Source organism: Cherax quadricarinatus, chromosome 50 (assembly GCF_038502225.1).
Source record: "Cherax quadricarinatus isolate ZL_2023a chromosome 50, ASM3850222v1, whole genome shotgun sequence".
NCBI classification, from domain to species: Eukaryota; Metazoa; Arthropoda; class Malacostraca; order Decapoda; family Parastacidae; genus Cherax; species Cherax quadricarinatus.
Window position 1 is genome coordinate 11389313 of NC_091341.1, and position 26956 is coordinate 11416268.

Sequence of the window (26956 nt, forward strand, 5' to 3'; positions counted from 1 at the left end):
GTGGCAACGTTTCGCTCTCCAGGAGCTTTATCAAGCCATTACAAACAATACATGGACATAGAGGGTATATAAAGGCTCAGAGTGAGGTGAATACTACTGAGGTGAATACTCTGAGCCTTTATATACCCTCTATGTCCATGTATTGTTTGTAATGGCTTGATAAAGCTCCTGGAGAGCGAAACGTTGCCACAATAAATGTCACATTAGTTGCACTTGTGTCCTTTTACTTTACATATTGTCGGTAATTCTACCAACTTTATTACAATCTGTCTAACGAATTTATGTCCATTCTGTAATATGGAGACCAGAATTGAGCTGCATAATCTAGGTGAGGCCTTACTAATGATGTATAAAGCTGCAGTATGACCTCTGGACTTCTGTTGCTTACACTTCTTGATATAAATCCCAGTAATCTATTTGCCTTATTACGTACGCTTAGGCATTGCTGTCTTGGTTTAAGGTTGCTGCTTACCATAACCCCCAAGTCCTTTTCTCAATCTGTATGGTTAAGTTCTACATTATTTAACTTATAAGTGCTAGGGTTATGGACACTCCCGAGCTTCAGAACCTTGCATTTATCTACATTGAACTGCATCTGCCACTTTCCTGACCAAGAGTAGAGTTTGTCTAAATCCTCCTGAAGTTCCCTAACATCTACGTTTGAATCAATTATCCTACCTATCTTCGTGTCATCGGCGAATTTGCTCATATCACTAGTAATTCCTTCATCAAGATCATTGATATATATTATAAACAACAACGGGCCCAAGACTGATCCCTGTGGAACGCCACTTGTTACTGATCCCCACTCGGATTTAACCCCATTTATGGACACACTCTGCTTCCTGTCTGTGAGCCATGATTCGATCCACGAAAGCACCCTTCCCCCAATGCTACTTTCTTCAACAGTCTTTGGTGCGGAACTCTATCAAATGCCTTACTAAAATCTAGGTAAATAATATCAAATTCTTTATCGTGGTCAACAGCCTCAAAAGCTTTACTGAAGAAAGTTAATAAATTAGTTAGACAAGACCGGCCTCTTGTGAATCCATGCTGAGTATCATTAATCAAGCTATGCTTATCGAGATGGCTTCTTATAATCTCAGCTATAATTGACTCTAGTAATTTGCCTACAATTGAGGTGAGGCTTATTGGGCGGTAATTTGACGGTAACGACTTGTCCCCTGTTTTAAAAATAGGAATTACATTAGCCATCTTCCACATATCAGACACTACACCTGTTTGAAGAGATAAATTAAAAATATTAGTTAATGGTTCACAGACTTCCATTTTGCATTCCTTTAGAACCCTTGAAAAAACCTCATCAGGACCCGGTGACTTATTTTGCTTCAGTCGGTCTATCTGCTTCACAACCATTTCACTAGTGACTGTGATGTTACATAATTTATCTTCTTCTGATCCACTATGAAAATTAATTACCGGAATATTATTAGTGTCTTCCTGTGTAAAAACCGAGAGAAAATAATTATTTAAAATCGAGCACATTTCATTCTCTTCGTCAGTAAGATGCCCATAGTTATTTTTAAGGGGACCTATCTTATCTCTGACTTTTGTTCTATATACCTGGAAAAAACTTTTTGGGTTAGTTTTAGAATCCCTAGCAACTTTAATTTCATAGTCCCTTTTAGCTTTTGTTATCCCCTTTTTAATGTCCCTCTTAATGTCAATATACTGATTCATAAGATGACCCTCGCCTCTTTTGATACGCCTAGAAATTGGTAAAAAAAAACGAGAGAGGTTGATTTTCATGGATATTTATGTTAATACCAATTTCATCAATGCTGATACATTTTTAAATGCTCGTTCGTAAATATTTTCCTATCTTAATGAGAAAGGCTTGAAGTGGATGACAGGTAATTAAAAGCTATGTTGTATTTGTATGAAGCTAAGTTGTATTTGTATGAAGCTAAGTTGTATTTGTATGAAGCTAAGTTGTATTAGCTGCCTTCGTTCTAGTTAATGTATGGTGTTAGAATTATGATGATTAAGGATAATGGTAATAATCAGGATGGTAGTGGTAGTGATGAGGAACATGGTAGTATTGGTGATGGTAATGATCAAGATGGTAGTGATGGTGATGATGGTAGTATTGGCGATGGTAATGATGAAGATAGTGGTGATGGTGATGATGGTAGTATTCGTGGTGATAAGGATTATGGTGGTAGTCGTTGTGGTGATAATCACATGACAATGAAGATTGACAGTGACAATTATTGTGCCTAAGATGATGACATCACAACAACCACAGAAGTAAAAAACCAAAGAGCAACACCATCAGAAGGACCACAAAAACAACCATCACAACCACAAAAGCAACAACCATTACAGCATCCACAAAAACAACCATTACAACCACAAAAATACCACATAAACAACAACCATCACAACCACAAAAACAAACACAAAACGACTACATAAACAATTATCACAACAATCACAAAAACAACCATCACAAAACGACTACAAAAGCAACAAAGACAAATATAACAATGATCACAACAACCAGAACAACGACCACAAAAACCATCAATCACAAAAGCAACAACCATCACAAGAATCACAAAAACAACCATCACCACAATCACAAAAGAAACATCCATCACAACAATCACATAAACAACAATCACAAAACGACCCCAAAAATAACCCCAACAACCACAAGAACAACCACCATCACAACGACCACGAAAACAACCACCATCTCAACGAGCACAGAAACAACCACCATCTCAACGAGCACAGAAACAACCACCATCTCAACGAGCACAGAAACAACCACCATCTCAACGAGCACAGAAACAACCACCATCTCAACGAGCACAGAAACAACCATCACAACGACCACAAAAACAACCACCATAACAATGACCATCACACAACGACCACAAAAACAACAACCATCTCAATAACTAAACCTTAATCAATTATCCTTCATCCACAAAAAAAAGATCACAGAATTTAAACGAATTAAAAAAATCCCCAGATTTATTTTCAATAATTAACGAGCCTACTAACACCGAGGGAACTACAAATCTTCCTAGCACTCACAGTACACAGGTTACAGCACCATGGGTCGCTATTCCATTCTTTTTATTTTCTGGCTACGCTTATTTGACAATAAGTCTTTATAAAGTTCATTAATCCCTGTGAACCTGATTAGGTCGCTCCTGTACACGAGAGTCGTAGTGCTTTTGTGTTTATCTCCTAAAATACGAGCGTAAAAAAATAATTTTGGGTGGGTTCCAGAATTACGTAGCAATTAATTTCACATTTATAGGTTGCAGTTAATATATTTAATAATAATAATAATAATAATAATAATAATATAATAATAATAATAATAATAATAATAATAATATTAAAATTAATAGTAATAACTTATTATTATCACTATTATACTCTACGATTACATGCAATCAGATTTAGTCTTCCGGGTATAATGTGTAATGTATATGCATTTTTTTAATTAAGCTAATGACTATAATTTTAAATGATAATGCATTTATTACAGTACAGTTATTATTGAATTAATACATATTAATCAATATTTTTTAGACCTATGTTATTAACGTAAAAAGTTGATCAATAAATGCACTCTCAAAAAGTTATTTTTATGCATTTTTCCTCTTTTTTGGGGCACTGGTTTTCTGGTGATTACTTGATAATTTTTTATGTTTTTACTTAAAACTTAAGTGGCCACTAAAAATTGACTTAAAACTTACTAGTAAATGCTGGAAATTTTTTTAAACGTTTTTAAGTGTTGCAGAAAACTGCTGTAGCATTTGTGTACTTATAAAATATTGCAAGATTAACGTATGCGTTTTATCAGAGCGTTAGCAGGTCACCTGTATAAACCCGAGTAAACCCGGTTGACCCTTTAAACCGTAAGGGTTGTCTTATATAAACCAGAGAATGGAAACCTTATTCATGCAGCACATCCTGACTGCAACAAGCACATCCCGAGGCACTGCAGCCAGCACATCTTGAGTCACTGCAGCCAGCACATCCTGAGTCACTGCAGCCAGCACATCCTGAGTCACTGCAGCCAGCACATCCTGAGTCACTGCAGCCAGCACATCCTGAGTCACTGCAGCCAGCACATCCTGAGTCACTGCAGCCAGCACATCCTGAGTCACTCCAGCCAGCACATCCCGAGTCACTGCAGCAAGCACATCCCGAGTCACTGCAGAAAACACATCCCGAGTCACTGCAGCAAGCACATCCCGAGTCACTGCAGCCAGCACATCCCGAGATACTGCAGCCAGCACATCCCGAGTCACTGCTGCCAGCACATCCTGAGTCACTGCAGCCAGCCATTCAACACATCCGAAATTTTCCCTTGCTTGGGGACAACGTACAGACATATGCATTATTTACAAAGGCAATCAAATTAATGCAAATTACCTACGCCAAGAGAGTTGTAGTGTATGTAAATGAGGGAAGCTCACCATTAAAGGCAATCAGAAAAGAAGAGTATAATTGTGCCAGATAAGAGATTATAATTATTTTTATCATTTTTTGCAATTTGGCAAAGTGTTCTTATTTACGGATACAGTAAGCACTGGAAGATTTCTCTTCTAAAAAATGTGCAAGTGTGTCGAAAAGTTGGAGCAGGAAGAAGAGAGAGAGAGAGAGGGGGGGAGAGGATTATGAGAGAATATTACAGCGGAATTAACCCCAACAGAGAGTTAAGTAGGTACATAAGAATGCAGGGAAGTAGGAGCCTCGCAAGAGACCTTGCGAGACCCATGATAAACACAGACTATTGTTCGGAGAAAACCCATGGGAGACTTAAACATTAAATGTGAGGAGCCGTATATTTTGACCTCCAACCGAGATCCTCTTTAGCAGCTCTTCTGTGTTTGTCTCCTACGAGTGTACTTTGTAGATGAATGGTTCAGAGAACCGACATGTTGATAAATTAGACACATGTGCAACTCTTGGGTATCTTTATTGAGGAAACGTTTCGCCACACAGTGGCTTCATCAGTCCATACGTAGGAGAAACTTGAAGAACAGGAGAAGAATGAGGTAATCAGTCCCTCAACCTTGAGTCGATGTGTTCAGTCCATCAATCTTGAATAGAATACGGCATATCAGCGGAGAAGCAGCTTATAAACCGTATGGGAGGAGAGGTGCAGCAGTCATAGGTGGTGTCACATTTGTTCAATGTGGAAGTAGGTCGTGCCCAAGAATTAGGCAAGCGAAAAATTCCTTGGCTCAAGGTTGACGGACTGATTACCTCATTCTTTCCCTGTTCTTCAAGTTTCTCCTACGTATGGACTGATGAAGCCACTGTGTGGCGAAACGTTTTCTCAATAAAGATACCCAAGAGTTGCACATGTGTCTAATTTATCAACATGTCGGTTCTCTGAACCATTCATCTACAAATCTGTCAGACACTGCAACTTCTTGGGATCTTAATACTTAGGAATTCTTCGCTTGCCTAATTCTTGGGCACAACCTACTTCCACATTGAACAAATGTGACACGACCTATGACTGCTGCACCTCTCCTGCCATACGGTTTATAAGCTGCTTCTCCGCTGATATGCCGTATTCTATTCAAGATTGATGGACTGAACACATCGACTCAAGGTTGAGGGACTGATTACCTCATTCTTCTCCTGTTCTTCAAGTTTCTCCTACGTATGGACTGATGAAGCCACTGTGTGGCGAAACGTTTCCTCAATAAAGATACCCAAGAGTTGCACATGTGTCTAATTTATCAACGAGTGTACTCAAACATTGACAAGTTCGTAGGTCGTGAAGTTAGAGTAAAGAATACCTAAAGTGAATTGAACAATTGTCAGTGCTCAGTAATAACCCACATGGAGACAGAAACTCCGAAGATTAAGTGTTCGTCGTCCATCAAAGTTACCAGGGGCTGGGTTTGATTGGTGTCAAGGGGTACGGGAGTTATTTCTTGAGTAGCTTTAGGTAGATGTCGTTTTGATAAGGACCTGCCTCGTATGGGTCAGTAGGCCTGCAGTGTTCCTACATTCTTATGTTCTTATGTTCTTAAACCAAAGTGTTTGTGATGCGTGAACCAGTAACCTGGAGAGAGAAAATATTTTATATCGATGTTTACAGATGAGGCTAAACTAATGCGAAAAATATGTTTTAAATTAGAGAAATGTTGATAAGTAACGAAGAGCCCACAGATAACATAGAGATATGGATTATTATTGTTATTATTATTATTATTATTATTATTATTATTATTATTATTATTATTATTATATTTAAGAACAATGTTAACCCATGTGGACCATTCAACACAGAGTGATGGAGGCTCGATCTTCCATCCACTAGTATCTGTGCACGTAGAAGAAGCTGGTAACATCATATCATCTGATATAAAAAAAACCTTCTTGACACGAAAAGGACTTGTAGCTTATTGACAAAGCTTACAAAGGGACCCAGGTTCAATTTATAGGCGGGTGGAGATATATGTAAACATATCTCTACAGCTGTCACCCCTGTACACCTTGCATAGAGAGAGAGAGAAATGATGCAAAATACCAGCATGAGGATAATGATACATATACAGTATAACACGATCTTCTGTTTACGATGTTTCGCTCACGCAGTGGGATATATTGAATCACCAAGAGAATAACGTCATCCAGATTTGTCTGAGACTCGATAATACCCACTATGTGGACGAAACATCGTCAATAAAGGCTCACATTTTTACTGTATTTGTCTCCTACAAAAGACAGAATTGGAAAGAAAACTATGCAGTAAACCAGAGAAATGCACGAACACATTTCAGCCTGAAGGTAAGAGCACAAATGCATAAAATCTCTTGGCACGAGATCCTGTGTCAGTCTGAGAGAAGTGTCAAGGTTAGCAAGCCATCCTAGGAGATGACTGGAAGGGTCCAGGAGGAAGATCTCATTCTCTGTAATCTCATTATGCACATGTAAAAGTACTCACCTATTTGTGGTTGCATGGGTCGATTCACAGCTCCTGGCCCCGCCTCTCCGCTAGTCGCTACTATGTCCACTCCCCCTGCACCATGAGCTTTATCGTATCTCCTCTTAAAGCTATGTATGGATCCTGTCTCCACTAGGAGTATGAGCATGTTTCTTTCAGCGCTGGCACGTGTGACTCACCGTGTACTGTACGTGTAACGTACAGTACATTGGCATAGGTACGAATTGCTATGTACACGTAAATGTACGCTGAAATTGCTATATACACGTGAATGTATGCTGTGGGGTCTGACATTGCTATGTACACGTGAATGTATGCTGTGGGGTCTGACATTGCTATGTACACGTGAATGTGTACTGTGGGGTCTGAAATTGCTATATATACGTGAATGTATGCTATGGGTCTGAAATTGCTATGTACACGTGAATATATGCTGCATGGTCTGAAATTGCTATGTACACGTGAATATATGCTGTGTGGTCTGAAATTGCTACGTACACGTGAATATATGCTGTGTGGTCTGAAATTCCTATGTACACGTGAATATATGCTGCATGGTCTGAAATTGCTACGTACACGTGAATATATGCTGTGTGGTCTGAAATTGCTACGTACACGTGAATATATGCTGTAGGGTCTGAAATTGCTATGTACACGTGAAAATATGTCCATTCGTTGAAACTGAGATCTTACTCGTAGATAACAGCATAAATCTCCTGGGTGAACTAAGGTCGTCCCACAGCCGCTTTTGCTCTCCTAGGGATCTGTATAATAAAGTGTGAATATTACTTCACTCTTTTCGTTGGATACACGTGGAAGAAAAATTGTGGGCCGCTGCTCCCCGTGGAAGAGGCGGAAAATTGCATGTTGGATTGATGGTCCAAGAACATGCACACACATACACGATAAAGCTCTTGGAGCGGGGAGAAAGTGGGCCTAGTGACGAAGAGGCTGGGCCAGAAGCTGCTACTCGACTCCTGCAACCACAAATAGGTGACACACACACACAGTGAAGAGACGGGGTTTGGAGCTGTGAACCGACCCTTGCAACCACAACTAGGTGAGTACACACACACATACACACACACACACACACACACACACACACACACACCCACACAGAGAGGGGACACAGGGACAAGGGGTCACAACTGGAAGCTGAAGACTCAGACGAGTCACAGGGACGTTAGGAAGTATTTCTTCAGTCATAGAGTTGTCAGCAAGTGGAATAGCCTAGCAAGTGAAGTAGTGGAGGCAGGAACCATACATAGTTTTAAGAAGAGGTAGGACAAAGCTCAGGAAGCAGAGAGAGAGAGGATCCAGTAGCGATCAGTGATGAGGCGGGGCCAGGAGCTGAGTCTCGACCCCTGCAACCACAATTAGGTGAGTACAATTAGGTGAGTACACACACACATATCATGTTGTCCTGTACTGAACATACTACCTTATACTGTACATAGCATGTTGTCTTGCGCTGAACATACTGCCTTTGGAAGTATTTCTTCAGCCACAGAATAGTCAGTAAGTGGAATAGTTTGGGAAGCGATGTAGTGGAGGCAGGATCCATACATAGCTTTAAGCAGAGGTATGATAAAGCTCACGGCTCAGGGAGAGTGACCTAGTAGCGATCAGTGAAGAGGCGGGGCCAGGAACTCGGACTCGACCCCCGCAACCTCAACTAGGTGAGTACAACTAGGTGAGTACACACACACACACACACACACACACACACACACACACACACACACACACAACGCTCCAAATATTGTATCCTGAACAATTTATGTCTTTAACAGTAAAATTCCATTACCAGAGCTATTGAATGGAAGTAAAACTTGTCTGATAGCTTCATCATCTCTGTGAAGATACAAACGGAAATTCCCAATAGGTCTTTTATAACATTTTCAGTTGTGATTAAATAAAATTTGAATATTTCAGGCGCGTCTAGTCTGAATTTTATTGGACGTATAGAAGTTGTATTTATTAATTTTGCCTTATTTATTCCCTTTAATGTTTTAACATTAAATTTGATCTTGTTTCGTTTTCAAATAAAGTTCCGGTCATAAAATTTCAGGTGTACGGATATATACCATAATAAAAATGTTACAGAAATATTATGTTGTATTAAGTTAAAGTTGACAGTTATGATGGATTCACAGAGAGAGCGAGAGAGAGAGAGAGAGAGAGAGAGAGAGAGAGAGAGAGAGAGAGAGAGAGAGAGAGAGAGAGAGAGAGAGAGAGAGAGAGAAAGATAAAACTTTCACTATGCGCCCAGACAGACTTTCCGGACACTGATTCCGCTACTAATAAAGCTTGGATGCTTTTTTACTGAACTTTAATAATAAGCCACGCCATTACTTTGAATATTACAAGAGCTCAAGAAGTCTCTTTCTCGAGAGAGCATCTTCCCAGAACGGCTTAATAAAGCAGGTCGGCTCGCTGAGGTTCTGGAGGCACTCGCTCAAACACAGCTACACTTCTCAGTACAGGGCATCATGTTCAATACAAGACAACATGCTATGTACAGTATAAGGCAGTATGTTCAGTACAAGACAGCATGATATGTACAGTATAAGGCAGTATGTTCAGTTCAGGACAACATGATATGTACAGTATAAGGTAGTATGTTCAGTACAGGACAACATGATATGTACAGTATAAGGTAGTATGTTCAGCGCAAGACAACATGCTATGTACAGTATAAGGTAGTATGTTCAGTACAGGACAACATGATATGTACAGTATAAGGCAGTATGTTCAGTACAAGACAGCATGATATGTACAGTATAAGGTAGTATGTTCAGCGCAAGACAACATGCTATGTGCAGTATAAGGTAGCATGTTCAGTACGAGACAGCATGCTATGTACAGTATAAGGTAGTATGTTCAGTACAGGACAACATGAAATGTACAGTATAAGGTAGTATGTTCAGCGCAAGACAACATGCTTTGTGCAGTATAAGGTAGTATGTTCAGTACAAGACAACATGATATGTACAGTATAAGGTAGTATGTTCAGCGCAAGACAACATGCTATGTACAGTATAAGGTAGTATGTTCAGTACAGGACAACATATGTACAGTATAAGGTAGTATGTTCAGTACAAGACAACATGATATGTACAGTATAAGGTAGTATGTTCAGCACAAGACAACATGATATGTGCAGTATAAGGCAGTATGTTCAGTACAAGACATGATATGTACAGTATAAGACAGTACACTCAGTGCAGAACAACATGATGTGTAAAGAACAAAAAACTAAAGATAAGAAACCACACTGTGTACATACTAAAGCTGGAGAAATGTAATTACCAATTTAGAATTACTTATTTGTAGCTACAGGAGCAGATCTCTGATCGTAGTGTCCTGTCTTCAGTGCTTAATTTATCATAAAATACAGTACAATTTTCATTGGGTAAAGCGCTACAATATCCTCTTCTGATTCATTACACTGATCAACTAATCTTTACCAAGGATTGGAATGCACCATAACATTTACATTTTCTATGTGGGTTAGAAGACTGAGAAAATTGATCCAGAGCTTGTTTACCACAGTGTGTGTTGTGTATGTTCCATAATATGCCCTTGTGTGAAGGTAAGAGAATGTATAACCATGGTAGAATATACAGACACGCGAGTAAGACAATATGTGGGATTTTATGGCATTTTATTAAAGGAGTTTGTCTACTAGGGACTTTATGATGAAGTCCTCTGGCAGACGAAACTTTCTTGTAATAAGATGCCATATAACTGTATTTCGTATCCCATTCAAATGAAGGCTTCAGAAATGTGTGTGCTATTGACATAGCTTGACACTGGACAATTGAGTTTGTTATATCTACGACAAACATGTGTGTATATCAGTGTTTCTCTCTTTCACTTATGAGATATACAGCGTGTGCATGTGTTTCTCAATTGTCAGCTACGACAAACATATGTTTTTAATGTTTCTTAAATTTCTCATACGTAAAATATAGATTCATCAGTGTTTCTCAGTTTCAAGTGGTTTCAAGTGTTTCTTAATTTTCACCTTAATTTTCAGTTTTTTTTTTTAATTTTGGTCCTTAAGGCTGTGAAGGTGAGTCTTATAAACCAATATATATGTCGTGCCGAATAGGTAAAACTTGTGATTTTGGCTTAAATAGAAACGCTCTTCTTGCCGAATAAGGCAAGCGAAAATTTGTGTATGCAATAATTTTGCAAAAATCATTCTGAACCTAATGAATAAAATATATTTCATTGCGTTTGTTTATTATTAAATTATTGTAAACTTATCTAAAATATATTTAGCTTGATTAGGATAAATTAAATTGGCCTTGTTATAATAAGGTTAAGTAAGTTTTTTAAGGTTCTTTTGGTACAAAATTATTAATTTTTACATTAACATAAATTAAAAAATAAATATTTAAACTTATAAGTTTTGATGTTCGTTTAAAGTGTTTATTATATATGAGTGAAAGTTTTATGTTTTTAGGTTTGATATGTTTTAGTGAGATAGTACAGTGATGTGCTTAATTACAGTGATGTGTTTAAGTACAGTGATGTGTTTAAGTACAGTGATGTATTTTAGTACAGTGATGTATTTTAGTACAGTGATGTATTTTAGTACAGTGATGTATTTTAGTACAGTGATGTATTTTAGTACAGTGATGTATTTTAGTACAGTGATGTATTTTAGTGCAGTGATGTATTTTAGTGCAGTGATGTAGTACAGTTGTAGTACAGTGATGTATTTTAGTACAGTGATGTGTTTATACAGTGATGTACAGTGATGTATTTTAGTACAGTGATGTAGTACAGTTATAGTGCAGTGATGTATTTTAGTACAGTGATGCATTTTAGTACAGTGATGTATTTTAGTACAGTGATATATTTTAGTACAGTGATGTATTTTAGTACAGTGATGTATTTTAGTACAGTGATATATTTTAGTACAGTGATGTATTTTAGTACAGTGATATATTTTAGTACAGTGATGCATTTTAGTACAGTGATAGATTTTAGTACACTGATTCATTTTTCTTTCTGATTCAAAAGTGATACACTTTCGAAACATTGCTATGAACACAGAGCCCGGCCCATGGCCGGGCTCTGAGAGGAGTGAGACTCCCGAAACTCATCAAAGGTATCAACACCCATTATCGTACTCACGGATAATGGGTGATAGGGTTTAAAGCCTTCCGACACGAGGGTCATCAGTTCCACATATCCCCTATCCACCACCAGTCAATAATAATTCAATACCTAAAATATGTATTCGTCTCTCAGCATATGTAAACCGAGAGACATACATCATACTGTAAAAACCTGCTTAATACTAACCATGCACTTATGTATAATAACACTAATGTTACTTTAAATACATTACTTTTATTTGAATATGCAAAACCTTATTTTTTACCTGGACATCAAACGATATCATTAATGGGATTTAATAAAAGAAACAAATTATTTTCAAAAAATTTAAATACATGTATAATTACCTTCCTCTCTGGGAGAGTTAGGCGCCCGTGGCACTCAACTGTTACTCTCTTTTGTTCTGGGTCGGAAATGCCATTGGCACTTCTTACCCTGGCACCGTTATGTGGGTGGACTTTGGCCTTTGTTTTCGTTTTGTACTCCTGAAATTGTTGGATTATTTGGAGCTTGGCGGTTTAGTTTCAAGTCAGTGTTGGCATTCCTCCCTAGCAAGAAGTTGGCACTCTTGAGTTACTAGATGCTGGAACGTATGATTGTTTTGGTGTCAGTGTTGGCGCTAGACAGGCTGGCACTTGTGGTAAAGACACCCTTGGCACTGATGGGAAGGGTTGAAGAAGTCTCGTGTTGCTGTGGAGGAAGAGGGCAAAGGTAGGGAGTCAAAGGTCATAGTGTGACTCTCTGGCTCTTGTCTGAGACTGTCTCGTGAGTGCGTGGTTGTGGAAGAGAGGAGGAGGAGGAGGAATAAGTAAAAGGATAGAGGAGAGGGAGAAAGAGAGTGGGGAGAATGAATGTAGGATGCGAGGAGAGAGGAAAAACGTGAAGAGAATAAATGGAGGGAGCGAGGAGAACAGAAAGTGAAGCGGAGCGACAGTAGAAAAGAGACGGGAGAAATTAGGTTTTGAGGAGAAGGGATGAGTCGAGAAAGGGGAAAATAAAAGCCATGAAAAGAATGCTCTAAGAACAGAGGTAAATCTGAAAAGAAAGGGGAAAGAGAGTACAAATGAAGAAGAGAGGTAGATGAGAAAATAAAAGATAAATGATGCAGAATAAAACAGGTTGGTTTCAAAGAGAAGACACGTTACTAGTTACTGGACGTAGATAAATGAGAAGAATAGAGAAATAAGTGAGGAGAGGGAGGGGAGAAAAGTGGGAAAAATTAGAAATTAGACGAGAGACAAGAAAAAGACATTAATCAGATTCAGAAGATAAAAGGAAGAAAGGAGATAATGAGGAACAGGAGAAGGGACAGAGAGAGAGAGAGAGAGAGAGAGAGAGAGAGAGAGAGAGAGAGAGAGAGAGAGAGAGAGAGAGAGAGAGAGAGAGAGAGAGAGAGACAGATAGACAGAGAGGTAGGGAGAGATGCCTCAATTTAAGTAAACACAACGTGAACAATGCTCACACCACAAAATCACAGTTAACAGAAAAGGGGTATACGGGTTGAGTTACAACACTGATGAATGGAAGATGCACCATCTGTAAATAAAGACTTGCTCTCTACATACTCTCTCGGTTTTCTTATTAATCTATTTTAGTCTCTCGTCTGAATGTGCATCATTGACTCAGCGAGTAATTAACTTATCAGTACACTAACATACACTAACAATATTTTAATCCCTAGAGTAGGGATTAAGGCAGACTACCAGCGTATATGGTCTGAGAAATGCACATCTTCTTCTAGTGTGTGTGTGTGTGTGTGTGTGTGTGTGTGTGTGTGTATGTATATATATATATATATATATATATATATATATATATATATATATATATATATATATATATATAACCATATTTCGTTGTGTATATACACACACCTCTAAATAAATATATGCACTTCTCGGCATATATACATGCATATTGCTCTCATTTTATATATACCTATCGGTGAATATACTCAACTCTCAGTGTATACACATACACCTTTAAGGATATATACACAACTCAGTGTAAATATCCTGTAAATACTCGTTCCGAGAATCCATAAAAATCTGTTCTCGATATTTCGGCAGTTTTTTTTTTAATTTAATATTAAACTCTTATAGGTAATAACACAACAGTGTTCTGTGATGCTCTAATTAAATTATAATTATGATATTTATGTGAAAGTGCTAAGCCCATAGAAGTTACACGACGCCCGAGAAATGGTAGGTAATCAGGTCTGGACCAAGAAATAAGACAATTGCGTCAGTTCCTTGTATTTCGAAAATGCACTTGAATATATATTTTTCACATAGCGATACAATTACGGAATTATTATTATTATTATTATTATTATTATTTTTTATTATTTTTTTTATTATCACACCGGCCGATTCCCACCAAGGCAGGGTGGCCCGAAAAAGAAAAACTTTCACCATCATTCACTCCATCACTGTCTTGCCAGAAGGGTGCTTTACACTACAGTTTTTAAACTGCAACATTAACACCCCTCCTTCAGAGTGCAGGCACTGTACTTCCCATCTCCAGGACTCAAGTCCGGCCTGCCGGTTTCCCTGAATCCCTTCATAAATGTTACTTTGCTCACACTCCAACAGCACGTCAAGTATTAAAAACCATTTGTCTCCATTCACTCCTATCAAACACGCTCACGCATGCCTGCTGGAAGTCCAAGCCCCTCGCACACAAAACCTCCTTTACCCCCTCCCTCCAACCCTTCCTAGGCCGACCCCTACCCCGCCTTCCTTCCACTACAGACTGATACACTCTTGAAGTCATTCTGTTTCGCTCCATTCTCTCTACATGTCCGAACCACCTCAACAACCCTTCCTCAGCCCTCTGGACAACAGTTTTGGTAATCCCGCACCTCCTCCTAACTTCCAAACTACGAATTCTCTGCATTATATTCACACCACACATTGCCCTCAGACACGACATCTCCACTGCCTCCAGCCTTCTCCTCGCTGCAACATTCATCACCCACGCTTCACACCCATATAAGAGCGTTGGTAAAACTATACTCTCATACATTCCCCTCTTTGCCTCCAAGGACAAAGTTCTTTGTCTCCACAGACTCCTAAGTGCACCACTCACTCTTTTTCCCTCATCAATTCTATGATTCACCTCATCTTTCATAGACCCATCCGCTGACACGTCCACTCCCAAATATCTGAATACGTTCACCTCCTCCATACTCTCTCCCTCCAATCTGATATTCAATCTTTCATCACCTAATCTTTTTGTTATCCTCATAACCTTACTCTTTCCTGTATTCACCTTTAATTTTCTTCTTTTGCACACCCTACCAAATTCATCCACCAATCTCTGCAACTTCTCTTCAGAATCTCCCAAGAGCACAGTGTCATCGGCAAAGAGCAGCTGTGACAACTCCCACTTTGTGTGTGATTCTTTATCTTTTAACTCCACGCCTCTTGCCAAGACCCTCGCATTTACTTCTCTTACAACCCCATCTATAAATATATTAAACAACCACGGTGACATCACACATCCTTGTCTAAGGCCTACTTTTACTGGGAAAAAATTTCCCTCTTTCCTACATACTCTAACTTGAGCCTCACTATCCTCGTAAAAACTCTTCACTGCTTTCAGTAACCTACCTCCTACACCATACACTTGCAACATCTGCCACATTGCCCCCCTATCCACCCTGTCATACGCCTTTTCCAAATCCATAAATGCCACAAAGACCTCTTTAGCCTTATCTAAATACTGTTCACTTATATGTTTCACTGTAAACACCTGGTCCACACACCCCCTACCTTTCCTAAAGCCTCCTTGTTCATCTGCTATCCTATTCTCCGTCTTACTCTTAATTCTTTCAATTATAACTCTACCATACACTTTACCAGGTACACTCAACAGACTTATCCCCCTATAATTTTTGCACTCTCTTTTATCCCCTTTGCCTTTATACAAAGGAACTATGCATGCTCTCTGCCAATCCCTAGGTACCTTACCCTCTTCCATACATTTATTAAATAATTGCACCAACCACTCCAAAACTATATCCCCACCTGCTTTTAACATTTCTATCTTTATCCCATCAATCCCGGCTGCCTTACCCCCTTTCATTTTACCTACTGCCTCACGAACTTCCCCCACACTCACAACTGGCTCTTCCTCACTCCTACAAGATGTTATTCCTCCTTGCCCTATACACGAAATCACAGCTTCCCTATCTTCATCAACATTTAACAATTCCTCAAAATATTCCTTCCATCTTCCCAATACCTCTACCTCTCCATTTAATAACTCTCCTCTCCTATTTTTAACTGACAAATCCATTTGTTCTCTAGGCTTTCTTAACTTGTTAATCTCACTCCAAAACTTTTTCTTATTTTCAACAAAATTTGTTGATAACATCTCACCCACTCTCTCATTTGCTCTCTTTTTACATTGCTTCACCATTATTATTATTATTATTATTATTATTATTAATTATTAATATATTTTAGGTGACGATATTTAGCGCGCGGTGTGTTGGAGACTCGATCCAACTTTCGTTAATCGCGAGAAAGATGTATGAAGGCTTATTATGCTAAACTAGCTTTTATTTGGACGCTATTTCACTCAGGGTAAAGCTTTATCAATAATAAGAACAACTAGGAGTGACTGGACACCAGTGGTTTTTATGATTTAAAGTGCTGTTGGAGTGTGTGCAAAGTAACATTATGAAGCGATTCACGAAACCGGTTTAGCCGGACGTGAGCTCTGGAGGTGCCTGCACTCTGAAGGAGGGGTAGGAATGTAGCAGTGCGGAGGAAAGCCATCGGAGCTGTGATGCCAGCACGCTTCTGGCAAGACAGTAATTGGATGAATGATGGTAAGTCTTTCCTCTTTTTTAAATTGCCCATCCTTGGTGGGAAATGGCCGGTGTGTTAACCAAAAAATCCTTCGCGATACGCTACCCTATGTTTTATATATTTTCAACTCGTACATATTAACAGGTGCTCACTGTGGCAGCCCTTATGTCACTTTTACCGAGATGAGAAATTTCCACCCACAACGACTTTACGAACACTTCGTCAGCGGAACAACGCAGACGCCAGATTGTTGCAACGCGCAACAAAGGAGATTACTTGCGAAACGAGGTCAACAGTAGTTTATTGGAAGGATGGAGGGGAGGGGAGTGGTTGCAAAGAGGCTCCGGCGTTGCACGAGGCCAACAGCGGGCTGGTCCAGCCATTTCCTTGCAACAGTTTAAGCCAGTGTCTTCCATCTGGCTCATTACCAAGCGGCCCCCGGGTGCCTTTTTGTAAGTGAATAGCTGGGTAACAGCACGTCTTGTGGCTCTCTGATTACGACTCAGGAGGAGCTTACTCCGTGACCTGTGGTGGAAAGCGTCGAGGGAAGGAAGGGAGAGGGAAAGGGAATAAGAGGAAGAGCACGGGAAAGGGTGAGAGTGAAGTAAGTAGGAAGAGAACTGAAGTTACAGGGAGGGGAAAATGAGGAAGGAATGAGATAGTGGATTGAGAGAAGGGGTAAGATAAGGAAAGAAAGCAAGGTCACAAAGGGGAACGACGGAAGGAGAGAGAAGTGGATGAAAGGGAAAAAAGGGAGGGTAAACAAAAGTCATTAAGAGGAATGAAGGGATAGAAAGAGGTGGGAGAGTGCAACTAATGTGACATTTTATTGTGGCAACGTTTCGCTCTGCAGGAGCTTTGTCCTTTTACTTTACATATTGTCGGTAATTCTACCAACTCTATTACAGAGTGAGAGAGAGAGAGAGAGAGAGAGAGAGAGAGAGAGAGAGAGAGAGAGAGAGAGAGACATTAACACTATATAAGAGTCACCTGAAACAGAAAGAGCGTTGTAAACATCTAAACTTAAAAGAAAACCCTAAACGTTTTTTCTTTATCCAAAAAAAAAAATGCTTCATGCATATGAAGGAAATGTAATAAACATAAATATATCCATAACAAAAGAAAAATAAATGAGAAAAAAGGACAATAGCAAAAGAAATAAAAGTGTCCAGTGACATACAACAAGAACTCAGTATACACCAACAGACTATACTGTTAACATACATTCCATTACTGAAGGTATAAGTTGAAAGTGAACATAGATAAGAGTAAGGTGATAAGGGTATCAAACGATTTAGATGAAGAAAAATTGGATATCACACTGGAGAGAGTATGGAAGAAGTGAATGTTTTCAGATATTTGGGAGTTGACTTGTCACAGTATCGGTTTATGAAGGATTAGGTGTTAGCCATATAACTGATGGAGAAAAAGTGAGTGATGTTTTGAGGTATCTGTGAAGAAAAAAAAAAAAACGTTATCCATGGAGGCAAAGAAGGGAATGTACGAGAGTATAGTGGTGTCAACACTCTTACATGGGTGTGAAGCTTGGGTTGTAAATGCTGCAGCGAGGAGGCGGCTGGAGGCAGTGAAGATGTGTCTAAGGGCAATGTGTGGTGTAAATATTATGCAGAGAATTCGTAGTGTGGAGATTAGGAGGATGTGTTGACTTACTAAAACTATTAGTCAAGAGGGCTGAAGAGGAGTTGTTGAGGTGGTTTGGTCATTTAGAGAGAATGGGACAACGTAGAATGTCTTGAAAAGCGTATAAACCTGTAGGGGATCAGGCTGGGTAGGGGTCGTCCTAGAAAAGGTTGGAGGGAGGGGTGAAGGAGGGTTTGTAGGCAAGGGGCTTGGACTTTCAGCAAGCGTGCTCGATCGTGTTAGGAGTGAATGGAAGTGAATGGTTTTTGGGACCTGACGAGCTGTTGGAGTGTGAGCAGAGTAATATTTTGTGAAGGGATTCAGGGAAACCGGTTAACCAGATTTGAGTCCTGGAAATGGGAAGTACAATGCCTGCACTTTAAAGGAGGGGTTTGGGATATTGGCAGTTTGGAGAGACATCTAAACTGTCGTATCTGAGTGCCTCTGCAAAGACAGTGATTATGTATGAGTGATGGTGAAAGTGTTGAATGATGATGAAAGTTTTTTCTTTCTTTTTGGGTCTCCCTGCCTCGGTGGGAGACGGCCGACGTGTTGATATATATATATATATATATATATATATATATATATATATATATATATATATATATATATATATATATATATTATATATATATATATATATATATATATATATATATATATATATATATATATATATATATATATATATATATATATATATATATATATATATATATATATATATATATATATATATATATATATATATATATATATATATATATATATATATATATATATATATATATATATATATATATATATATATATATATATATATATATATATATATATATATATATATTTATATATATATATATATATATATATATATATATATATATATATATATATATTTGGTATATTATTAAAACATTATTATTAATTTAAATTAATATTTTTTATATCTATCATGAAATATATTTATGCAAGTTTCAACAGAAGTATCTATCCTAGTATACTTCTAGATATACTCCTAGAGATGCATGACACTTAACCCTTAAACTATCCAAACACAGATATACGTTTTTTTCAATATTTGAAAGTATGTAAAAAAACGTAGATCTACGTTTGGAGCACTACGCATGTGAACGTTTAAGGGTTAATATACATTCACATTTATTAATTCCTCTTTTAGTTTATTTTATTTCCTCTTTTGGGTTGTACTGGTGAAATGCAGCCACAGTAACCATTGTGCAGTCGGTCGGCTTCAAACCAAATAATTTATGCACTACAAAATATTCAAATTATACAACGAACAATGTGATTTCTCGCATGTGCTTGGTGAGAGAAAATGTGAATGGATTATATGGTGATGATGTATGGTGATAATGGTATAGTGGTGACGTTTTGGTGGTGTTGAAATATTGATGGTGTTGATATATTGGTGGTGTTGATATATTGGTGGTGTTGATATATTGGTGGTGTTGATATATTGGTGGTGTTGATATATTGGTGGTGTTGATATATTGGTGGTGTTGATATATTGGTGGTGTTGATATATTGGTGGTGTTGATATATTGGTGGTGTTGATATATTGGTGGTGTTGATATATTGGTGGTGTTGATATATTGGTGGTGTTGATATATTTGGTGGTGTTGATATATTGGTGGTGTTGATATATTGGTGGTGTTGATATATTGGTTGTGATGATATATTGGTTGTGTTGATATATTTGTGGTGTTGATATATTGGCTGTGTTGATATATTTGTGGTGTTGATATATTGGTGGTGTTGATATATTGGTGGTGTTGATATACTGGTGGTATTGAAATATTGGTGGTGTTGATATACTGGCGGTGTTGATATAATGACGGTGATATATTGGTGGTGTTGATACATTGGTGGTGTTGATACATTGGTGGTGTTGATATATTGGTGGTGTTGATATATTGGTGGTGTTGATATATTGGTGGTGTTGATATATTGGTGGTGTTGATATATTGGTGGTGTTGATATATTGGTGGTGTTGATATATTGGTGGTGTTGATATATTGGTTGTGATGATATATTGGTGGTGTTGATATATTTGGTGGTGTTGATATATTGGTGGTGTTGATATATTGGTGGTGTTGATATATTGGTTGTGATGATATATTGGTTGTGTTGATATATTTGTGGTGTTGATATATTGGCTGTGTTGATATATTTGTGGTGTTGATATAATGGTGGTGTTGATATATTGGTGGTGTTGATATACTGGTGGTATTGAAATATTGGTGGTGTTGATATACTGGCGGTGTTGATATAATGGCGGTGATATATTGGTGGTGTTGATACATTGGTGATGTTGATACATTGGTGGTGTTGATATACTGGTGGTATTGAAATATTGGTGGTGTTGATACATTGGTGGTGTACATAGTCCTACTGTCTTCAAGTTATGTCCTAGAATTTGTATTGATAAAGCCACTGGATGGCGAAACGTCTACAATAAAGATACCCAGATGTTGCACATGTGTCTTAATTTCATCGTGATATGGTGGTGATGGTGTGATAATAGTTTAGTAGTGATGTCGTGATGGTGAGTAACTTTTGCAACTTGCGTAATGAACATATATGAATATTATGTATAATCGCATTAATTAATAAAAAAAAACTATACTTTTCTCATAAAAAGTAAAAAGTGAGAAATGTCTGTATATTTATACTCAAGAAAATGAGAAAAAATACGTATTGGCCCAGGTATGGTATGCTAAGGCATGGTATGGATATGGCAAATCGATGATATTATGAGGTTATTTTTTAATTATGGTTATTTTAATTATGGTAGTATAAATGATCTTGTAAACCAGGGTTGTCTAGCTTTTTTCGGTTTATGCATCTTAAACCAAATTTACCCCACCACAGGCACCCTGTCTTATAACATTTTTTATAGCAAAAGAAAAAGTAATTAACGTCCAAAATATATTGAATACGTATTTTATTGTAAATTGGTAGACCCAAACTATAGTTTAATAAGAAAAAAATGTATACGAATTCTCCATTCGGATGAGGTTAACAAAACCTGTCATGTACTTAGTCTCAGCAGAAAAAAATAAACAGTTCAGTGAGACTTCTAGTTTTGCATTTCACTCATGAACAGTTTGAAGTGAGGATCGACTTTCTCAGCGACCAGAAACTCACTTGTCTTAAACATGAACTTGGTTGACGTTCTTAATTCATAATATATTCCATAATTTATCGACATGTATTTCTTAAGCATGTTTAATAAAACATTAGCTTTAAAAAATTAATAAAATACTATTGTATAAAGGAACAGTTCATGCACCCCTTCTTCCATGAGTAGTCATGCACTCCCGGTTGGACAACCCTGTAAGACGGCCTGAGTTTGTAAACAATGGCAGCACTAGTGCGGCGGTTTATTTCACCTTACAGTAAGTTGAGTTCTTGATAGCCTTTGTCACACCCAAGAGTGTTGACTGAAAACAAGCCTGTGAGCTAAGGGGTAACAGAAGGTAAGGCACCAGAAAGACACTTTTCAAAATTAATACTAGCAGAAGGCCCTAAAGAAGTGGGTGACAAGAGACTAAATTCAGCGAACTATAGGGAAATTATTACTGGCAATCCGGTACGAGTACAGGGTAAATAGAAGAGAAAAATCATCACATTAACAAATAAAAATCATATAACTAAGACCTTACAAACATTGCCTAACCTAACCTGAGAGGAGTAAGGGGTGAAGTAAGTACTGACCCAAGATAAAGTCAACAAGTAATAGAAAATATTAAGGAAAGTAAGAAATTACTTAGATTTTACCAGGCAAATCAAACTTGGAGTTATCGACTTTTGCTCACAGGTGTCCATGACATAAACGCTCTTAAGAACGTAGAGCAAAGTAATTAAGTCTAGAACCATACGCATCCTTCCTAATATAAAAAAAAACATTAAATTAAAACTTTTACTTCTTTACATGGTAATTGTGGTAACTGAATTTGATGTATGTAGGTGATCTCTATCTTTAACACAAAGCTATTTCCTGTGGTTCCGCTGCTGATATTGTCTGGACAGACAATAGAAAAGAAAAAGAAAAACCCACTTACCTTTCTATTACACATATTCAATTTTTGGGGAACAACTTTTTCCCTATGCACATAGCTGTATCGAAACAAGACTTTACAAAGGTGTACAAAAAACTTTTTTTACGCAACGCATTTCTTTTTTTTCCTATTTTTCGTAGGAAGCCATTTTGATTTAAAGGTTGAAGCAGTATCAGGACGTATTAATAAATGTGACAGAGAATTATTATGATATATAAGGAATATGCAGCATCAGCTATTTTTGATTATTCCTGTTTGTTTTGCCGACCATTTGTACTACCCCTACTAAGAGCAGCCTTGATGCAGATTTAGATTTTGCCACCGAAGTGGCTAGTTTATTATGCACCCCATATCCATCCTGTGGACGGTAGCGCAAGAGCGTATGGATACACAAAAGGCCTAGGAACTAGGCCCCAAAAGGGATTAATAGGAGTACAATTGGATTTATATCTAAAGTTCACTTATCTGTTGCAAGCAAATTTAGGAAATTTTCTTAGTATATATGGTACCTTATTTTCATTAATATGAAATTTCTTGGCATGTCATATAGGTTATTGTATTGTCTATCTATATTCCTGAACAAGTAGACAATTAAGCACATAGTGTTCAAGACAGTGACTATATGCCTGACCACTAATTTGCATTTAGTTTGATCATTATCTGTGTGTCTTCCAAACTGCCAGAAGTACTCGTAACCAAGCCTAAGTCTGGCCCCTACAACATCAGTCAGCTTGTTCACATTGCAAGTTGCTCCATAAACGTATTTATCTACGTTCATGTTATAGTGGGTTATAGATATACTCAGGCTTGTAATTGCATTCCTATTATTCCTAATAGACCAGCATTGATGCAGGAGTGAGAGATCGTGGCTATTTAGGAGAGGAAACGCAGATACAGAGAACATATCGACTATTGCTCCTTGTACGCAAATTGATGGATCAGAGTTGTGGTGATCCAGTGCTCATCTGGAGTGCAGGTGACCTGACACACACCACTGATGATACATTCACAGGTAACATGGCCCTTCTCCTCTCCTACATAGCCATGATCTTCACTCACTCTTGTGTGTGCTGATGAAGACGTCAGTCCGAGGGCGAAATATGCAATTTTAATTTCGGTTTCTCACTGCTTTTGGCACCTTCCTCTCTCTCTCTCACGCACACACACACACACACACACACACACACACACACACACACACACACACACACACACACATACACATACACATACACACACACACACACACACACACACACACAAGCACACACACACACACACACACACACACACACACACACACACACACGCACACACACACACACACACACACACACACACACACACACACACACACACACACACATAGAGTTTTCAGGAAGTGGAATAGTCAGGCAAGTGACGTAGTGGAGGCAGGAACCATGGATAGTTTTAAGACGAGGTATGATAAAGCTCAGGGAGAGAGAGGACCTAGTAGCAATAAGTGAAGAGGAGGGACCAGGAGCTATGTATCGACTCCTTCAACCACAAATAGGTGAGTACAAATAGGTGTGTACACGCTAATACATATATACATATATATATATATATATATATATATATATATATATATATATATATATATATATATATATATATATATATATATATATATAATGTCGTGCCGAATAGGCAGAACTTGCGATCTTGGCTTAAATAGCAACGCTCATCTCGCCATATAGGACAAGCAAAAATTTGTGTATGCAATAATTTCGCCAAAATCATTCTGAACCTAACGAAAAAAATATATTTCACTGTGTTTGTTTAGTATTAAATTACTCTAAACAAATCTAAAATATATTTAGTTGGGTTAGGCTAAAATAAATTGTTCTTGTTATAATAAGGTTAGGTAAGTTTTCTAAGATTCTTTTGGTGCAAAATTAAAAAAATTACATTAACATTAATGAAAAAAATATATCTTTAAACGTATAAGAGAAAATTTTAGAAAGGACTTAATTTTAAATGAGTTCTTGCTAATTGACCAGTTTTACATATTCGGCACGACATATATATATATATAGCTTTAAGCAGAGGTACGGAAAGGCTCTTGAAGCTTGCGAGGTGGTTGGGGCCAGGAGCTATGAATCGACCACTGCAACCACATATAGGTGAGTACACACACCCACACACACACACACACACACACACACACAGATGTTAGGAAGTATTTCTTCAGCCACAGAGTAGTCAGAAAGTGGAACAGTTTGGGAGGCAGGATCCATACGTAGCTTTAAGCAGAGGTATGATAAAGCTCACGGTTCAGGGAGAATGACCTAGTAGCCACCAGTGAAGAGGGAGGGCCAGGAGCTTGGACTCGACCCCTGCAACCTCAACTAGACGAGTACAACTAGGCGAGTACACACACACACACACACACACACATACACGCACATACACACGCCTGTTACTCTAAATGTGTTTTCACGGTTTCGAAATAAACAATAGAACTTTACAGGTTTTAGGTTCGGACCCTGAGAACGAATCCCACAAAACTTGCAGAAGAGCTGCCCAGATAAATGTTTACGCTGTGAACCAGGTTTCTTCATGAATACTTTATCATTCAGTGTGGGTCTCTCGGAGAGTGTGAGCAGCTTGTTTATCCCATGTTGGTGTGCAGAACCTGAGATGTGTGTGTGTGTGTGTGTGTGTGTGTGTGTGTGTGTGTGTGTGTGTGTGTGTGTGTGTGTGTTTATGTTTGTGTTTGCATTTGCGTGTTTGTGAATACGTAAGTATTTGAGTTGGTGTATACATTTTCAGTCTGCTTTTCTCGTTTTTTCAACTTCAGTCTGTTTGTACTTCCGTGGTACTCTGTGGTATTCTCTTTCATCCTTAACGGCACCAGCTTGTCTGACACGTGCATATATTGACCAGTCTCACCATCATCGTCTGTAATGCCCAATCCATCCTTTAAAATAAGAACCACATGTAACACTTTATAGTATACAATTTACACAGTAACAACATGACTTCTTGGAACAATGGATATTTTCTCCAACTCTTTCGACGATAAGAATAACAAAGTATTACGCATGTGATGATTGCTTTTATATTCTCCACTATACTTTATTTAGGAACACTCTCTCACTCTTGCATATTTACTTCTGGTGCAGTTTGCTTTTCTTTCCGTTTCTCTCTAGTTCACCTGTTGTAGTCCGGTGCTCGCTCATGGTTCGTATCTGGAAGTAAAACTGGGTTCAACCTTCGATGGTTTGATATGAAGACGAAGACTGTGGCTCTAATTCCACAGAACATTTACCACAGTCGAAGTATACGATCCCTCAATTGCTTTTTTTTCGGTGCAAGCCGCTGTGTGAAAGCACACTGGCTGTCATCTAAGCTACAATATTTATTGCATTACTTCTGCCCAAGTTCTCATTAAATATAACTTGTTAAGCGGCGAGACTTGGCTAGCGGGGCTCCCGCACCAACTTAGATCATTTAAGACTTAACTACCCGAGGCACTCAGTGCAAATGAGATGTTAGGCAACGTAATATCAAGATTCATGGAATGGAGCTTTAATCGGCTAAGTTTTGGGTGGAGCTTAAAGGTGGGGGTAATGGTTGTGGCTGTTGTGTGTGTGGGGTGGTTGTTTGGTGGACTATGAGATGGGTTCATCATACATACATACACACGCACACACACACACACACACACACACACACACACACACACACACATATATATATATATATATATATATATATATATATATATATATATATATATATATATATATATATATATATATGACTATCGCGGAGATATGTTACAAAACAAGTAAGACATTTCAGAGCTCGTGTTGCAACTTCAGCATTCTTTTTCAGAAACTATTAGGTTCAAAATGCCTTTTAACATTAATTCAGTCACAGTTTCAGAATCAAGCATGCAAATCAGAGCGGTGTATAATAAAAAATATGACATTTGCATTGAGGAAACCTTCATTCGTTTATGTCAAAAAGATAGGAATGCGCTCGCTATTTTCCATAACATACTCATCCCGCTGAAGTGCATTTAATTTTACTTTCAGTGTTGAAACTAGTTAATACCTTACACGGAAGCGGTTTATTTAGAGTTGCAAATATATATATATCAGACAAGTGTGCCACCAGTATCTATTTGTGAGTGCTAGTTCAATATGACATTAACGAAAACAGGTTTTTCTCTTCACGGAAAGATAGCTTTCAAACTTCGGTATAACACAGTGGTGTTTCCGTCAACCATTCTACGTCTTCACACATAATATTAAATATCCAGGAACTGAGAGGTCTTG